The sequence below is a fragment of the Panthera tigris genome, chromosome B4 (genome assembly GCF_018350195.1).
Source record: "Panthera tigris isolate Pti1 chromosome B4, P.tigris_Pti1_mat1.1, whole genome shotgun sequence".
In the NCBI taxonomy this organism is placed as follows: domain Eukaryota; kingdom Metazoa; phylum Chordata; class Mammalia; order Carnivora; family Felidae; genus Panthera; species Panthera tigris.
In genome coordinates, this window is record NC_056666.1 from 5,724,099 (window position 1) to 5,730,143 (window position 6,045).

At 38.0% G+C, this 6,045-nt stretch overlaps 1 pseudogene; it reads right to left on the minus strand.

Moving 5' to 3' along the window:
* Nucleotides 1–2,340: 2,340 nt before the first annotated feature.
* On the minus strand, nucleotides 2,341–2,794 carry LOC102967217 (annotated as a pseudogene).
* Nucleotides 2,795–6,045: the final 3,251 nt, after the last annotated feature.

Here is a 6,045-nt window from a genome sequence, read left to right on the forward strand (position 1 = left end):
TTATAATATATTTCGTTTATTCATCTATCAGTGGAACTTGGCTATTGTGAAAAATGCTGCTGCAAACATGGGTATACAAACATCTCTTAGAGACCTTGTTTTTGATTTTTCTTGGATATATACCTAGAACTGGGATTGCTGGTTCATATGATTATTTCATTTTGAACTTTTTAAAATCATTCTACACTTAAGTCTACCAATGCTTACATTTTAATGAAAATGTTACTTGAAAGGTTTATTTGTACGCAGTGTAGTTTTAGGAGGTAAGCTTAAGGCACTTTGTACACGCGTCTACAAAAAAAAGGTTACATACATATTTCTTTTAATGAAAGAAGATGTTACTTCAGAGAAGGTTTATACACAGTATTGTTTCCATGAGTTAAGCACAGGGCTATTCTAATATGCTTCTACAAATACTCTCAAAAATACTTCTATGTTAATGATAGAAGTTGCTACTTGTGAAAACGCTTAAATGCAGGGTAGTTTCAATTAGTTAAGCATATGGCTATTCCCTTATATGTTATTCCCTTATTTTTATATGTTATTCCCTTATTTTGTAAACTTACGTTTACAAACACTTGTGTCTTAATGAAAGAAGATATTACTTGAAGGAAGCTTCATAAACAGTGTAGCTCCAATCAGTTAAGCATACGGCGATTCCCATAGACAGTAAACCTTGGATTGTGAGTAACTTGTTCTGCAAATGTTCTGCAAGATAAGCGAATGTTCCTAATACATTTTAACTTGATAAATGAGTGACGTCGTGCAATATGAGTAGTTTGTGATGCTGAATGTCACATGATCACAACTGAGCCAATGGTTCTCTCTCTCTCTCTCTCTCTCTCGTTGCGGGATTGTAGGTGATGATGGTCTCCCATGCTCAGATGCTGGATCTCAGGCCTCACTGTTTGGCAGGAATCAGTGATATTTCAGAACGCTGGAAGGTGCCTACAACTGGCAATAGTGTATTTTTTGTCACTTCAAAGCACCTATGGATGGTCCTTTGCTTTTCCACCCAAGAATGAGTTTAGGAGTGCTTTGCCTCATCCTAGGTCAGGCTGCCTGCAGATATAGACCCTTTCCTCTGCTGCCTTATTACCAGTTACATTAAATACAGTATATGACACAGTCACAGTATATGTACTGCAGTCAACATCCCTGCGAGCGTGTACGATGGCCCTCCTGTGGAAAGCGGTTGAAAGAACGGCGGTAAGAAGGAGATGATGACTGCGGAAGTTAAGAAGGAAATCAGTGAGATGTATAAACGAGGTATGCACCGAAATTGCAAAATTTTATAAGAAGTTTACACCTGCATCTCGTCTGCAGAGGAGGAGGAGGAGAAAAAAGTGGAGGAATCCCTCACTTCAAATGAGATTAGGGAGATGTGTAAAATGTGGGAAACAGTGCAAAGTTTTGTAGAAAAGCACCACCTGAATAAGGCTGTAACAGTGCAAGCAATGAATCTGTTTAATGACAACGCAATGTCCGTTTCTGTGAAATCGTCAAAAGCAGGTGAAAGCAAGTGTCACTGGATAGGTTCCTTGTTAAACTTGCAGGAAAAGAAAAAGAGTCCATTGAGCCAATAGATAGCAGTGATCCTGTTAGTGAAAGTCGTCCTACACAACAGCCCTCCTCTCTGTTGCCACCCTCACACCAGCCACAAAGGGTTTTAAAGGTAAGTGTAGGTCAATTTATTCATTTTTCTTTATATTTTGTATTTTCCTTATTGTTTTGTATTATATCACAGAATTTTAATCCTTTTTATGTGGATATTTTTGAGTTGTGGAATGAATCTTTTAAAGTTCCCGTGATTTCTTATGGAGAAATTCGCTTTGATACACAAGTGCTTTAGATTACAAGCATGTCTCTGGAACGAATTATGCTCACAACCCGAGGTTTTACTGTACTTCAACACATCAGTTTTTTTTAAGTTTTTATTTTAATTCCAGCAGTTAGCATACAGCATAATGTTGGTTGCAGGTGTACAATATAGGGATTCAACACTTGCGTACATCACCCAGTGCCTCCTTCATCCCCCATCACCTAGTCCCCCCGTCTCCCCACCCTCCCCTTGGGTAACCAGCAGCGTGTTCTCTGTAGTTATGAGCCTGTTTCTTGCTTTACCTCTCTCTCTCTCTCTCTCTTTCCCTCTTTGCTCTTTTGTTTCTTAAATTCCACATATGAGTGAACTATGGTGTTTGGTTTTCTCTGACTGACTTATTTTGCTTAGCATAATACTCTCTAGGTCTGTCCATGTCATTGCAAATAGCAAGGTTCCATTTTTTGTTTGACTGGGAAAATAACTTTGTTTTCTTCTGGGGTGTGGACAGATGACTAGTCTCAGAACTTCTGGAATTGCCTCTTGGTGCCAGTGACCTTTGTGACTTTGAGCCTGTTGCAGTGCACAGCCTTTTTCAAGAGCCAACACCCACTGTGACAGTGTTGCCAGTCTGGACGTCCCCAAAGCAGACAGGTGCACGGACATGTTCTTGTGGCATTTCTCAAAGCAGTTGTACTTTTGGATGCAGTGGAAGTAGTCTCAGCAGATGACAGTGGTTCTCTGTGTCTTCATCTTGGACACCACACCAGGCAGAATCTGCCCTTGGATGGACACATCACCAGTAAAGGGACATTTCTTGTCAGTGGGCTCCTTGGGCTTCTTGAAGCCTAGAGCAATGTTTCTGCAGTATCATAGCAGCTTCTTTTTGCCAGTTTCTCTAAGCAGGACCCTCTCTTGACTTTGAAAGTTGGTTGTCTGTTTTAGATGGGCATGGTGAGTCTAAAAGTCTGCCATCTTCCCAGCCACCTGAAAAAAGGACAAGATTTTATTCTTTCTTATAGCTGAGTAATATTTCATAGTCTCTATATATATATATATATATATATATATATATATACACCACGTCTTCTTTATCCATTCATTGTCGATGGATACTTGGGCTATGTCTGTAATTGTGCTTGTAGATAATGCTGCTGTAAACATCAGGGTGCAGGTATACCTTTGAATTAGTATTTTTTGGGTAAATACCTAGTAGTGTGATTGCTGGATTGTATGGTAGTTCAATTTTTAACTTTCGGAAGAATCTCCATATTGTTTTCCAGAGTGGCTGTACAATTTGCATTTCCACCAAGAGTGCAAGAGGGTTCCCCTTACTCCATATCCTTACCAACACCTGTTGTTTCTTGTGTTGTTGAGTTTTGCAATTCTGATAGGTGTGAGGTGATATCTCTTTGTACTTTTGATTTGTATTTCCCTGATGATGATGAGTCATCTTGTCATGTGTCTGTTGGCCATCTGTAGGTCTTCTTTGGAAAAATGTCTGTTCATATCTTCGCCATTTTCAATTGGATTATCCATTTTTGGGGTGTTGAGTTTTATAAACTCTTTATATATTTTGGATACTAATCCTTTATCTGATGTGTCATTTGCAAATATCTTCTCTCATTCTGTAGGTTGTGTTGTGTTTTGCTGATGTTTCCTTTGATGTGCAGAAGCTTTTTATTTTGATTAAATCTCAATAGTTTATTTTGCTTTTGTTTCCCTTGCTCTGGAGACATATCTAGAAAGAAGTTGCACTGCCCAATGTCCACAGGAAAGCAATGCCTGTGTTCTCCTCTAGGATTTTTTATTTTTATTTTTACTTTTTTTTAAAAGTAAGCTTTGCTCGCAGCACCAAGCCCAATGTGGGGCTTGAACTCATGGCCCTTAGGTCAGGATCTGAGGTGAGATCAAGAGTCAGATACTTAACCGACTGAGCCACCCAGGCACCCCTCCTCTGAGATTTTTTTGTTTTCAGGTCTCACATTTAGGTCTTTCAACCATTTTGAATTTATTTTTGTGTATGGTGTAAGAAAATGGTCCAGTTTCATTCTTTTGCATATTGCTTTCCAGTTTTACCAACATCATTTGTTGAAGAGACTGTCTTTTTCCTACTGGATATTCTTTCCGGCTTTGTCAAAGATTAATTGACCATATAGTTGTGGGTTTATTTCTGGGTACTCTATTCTATTGCATTGATCTGTGTGTCTGTTTTTATGCCAGTACCATACTATTTTGATCACTACAGCTTTGTAACATAACTTGAAGCCCAGAATTGTGATGCCTCCAGCTTTGCTTTTCTTTTTCAAGATTGCTTTGTCAATTTGGGGTCTTTTGTGGTTCCATGCAAATTTTAGGATTGTTTGTTCTAGCTCTGTGAAAAATGCCTTTGGTATTTTGATAGGGATTGCATTAAATGTGCATTGCTTTGGGTAGTATAGACATTTTTACAGTATTTGCTGTTCCAATCCATGGACATGGGATGTCTTTCCGTTTCTTTGGGTCAACTTCACTTTCTTACATTAGTGTTTTATGGTTTTCAGAACACAGGTCTTTCACCTCTTTGATTAGGTTTATCCCTAGGTATCTTATTGTTTTTGCTGCAAATGTAAATGAGATTGATTCCTTAATTTCTCTTTCTGCTGCTTCATGTTGGTAAACATGATTTACCAACATGATCTGTTGGTAAACAACAGATTTCTGTACGTTGGTTTTGTGCCGTGACTTTACCAAATTCGTGTATCAGTTCTAGCAGTTTTTTGGTGGAATCTTTCAGATTTTTTACACATAGTATCATGTCACCTGCAAATAGTGAATGTTTTACTTCTTCCTTACCAATTTGGATGCCTTTGCTTTCTTTTTGCTGTCTGATTACTATGGCTAGGACTTCTAGTACTGTGTTAAGTAAGAGTGGTGAGAGTGGACATCCCTATCTGTTCTTGACCATAGAGGAAAAGCTCTCAGTGTTTCCCCACTTAGGATGATGTTAGCTGTGAGTTTTTCAAATATGGCCTTTATTATGTGGAGGTATGTTCCCTCTAAACCTACTTTGTTGACAGTTTTTATCATGAATGGATATTGTACTTTGTCAAATGCTTTTTCTGCATCTATTGAAAGGATCATATAGTTCCTCTCCTTTCTTTTATTAATGTGGTGTATCATGTTGATTAATTTGCAAATATTGAACCATCCTTGCAACCCAGGAATAAATCCCACTTGATTGTGGTGAATGATTCTTTTAGCATATTACTGGATTTTGTTTGCTAGTATTTTATTGAGCATTTTTTGCATTAATGTTTGTCACAGATATTGGCCTGTAGTTCTCTTTTTGAGTGGTGTCTTTGTCTGATTTTGGTTTCAGGGTAATTCTGGCCACACACATTGAATTCAAATAGTTTCCTTGCTTTTCTAATTTTTGGAATTGTTTGAGAAGCATAGGTATTAACTCTTCTTCAAATGTTTTGTAGAATTCACCTGTGAAGCCATCTGGCCCTGGACTTTTTTTTGTTGGGAGCTTTTGATTATTGATTCAGTTTATTTGCTGGTTATTGGTCTGTTCAAGTTTTCTATTTCTTCCTGTTTCTGTTTTGGTAGTTTATATGTTGTTAAGAATTCATCCATTTCTTCCAGGTTGTCCAATTGGTTGGCATATATTTTTTCATAATATTCTCTTAAAACTGTGTTTCTGTGGTGTTGGTGGTTATTTCTCCTCTCTCATTTGTTATCATAGTCATTTGGGTCCTTTCTTTTTTCTTTTTGATAAGTCTGGCTATAGGTTTATCAATTTTATTAATTTTTTCAAAGAACCAGCTCCTGGTTTCATTGATCTGTTCTATTGGTTTTTAGTTTCTATATCATATATTTTTGTTCTAAAATTTATTATTTACTTCATTTGGCTGCCCTGAGGCATTGTCTGTTACTCTTTTTCTGGCTCCTTTAGGTGTGATGTTAGTTGTTTGAGATTTTTCTTACTTCTTGACTTAGGCCTATATTGCTATGTACTTCCCTCTTATTTATTTACTTATTTTGAGAGAGAGAGAGAGAGCACACGCTCAGGAGGAACAGAGAGAGAGAGGGAGAGAGAGAAAATCTCAAGCAGGCTCCACGCTGTCAGTGCAGAGCTTGACGTGGGGCTTAAAGCCATGAACTGTGAGATCATGACCTGAGTTGAAATCAAGAGTCAGACATTTAACTGACTGAGGCACCCAAGCACCCCTGATCCTCTG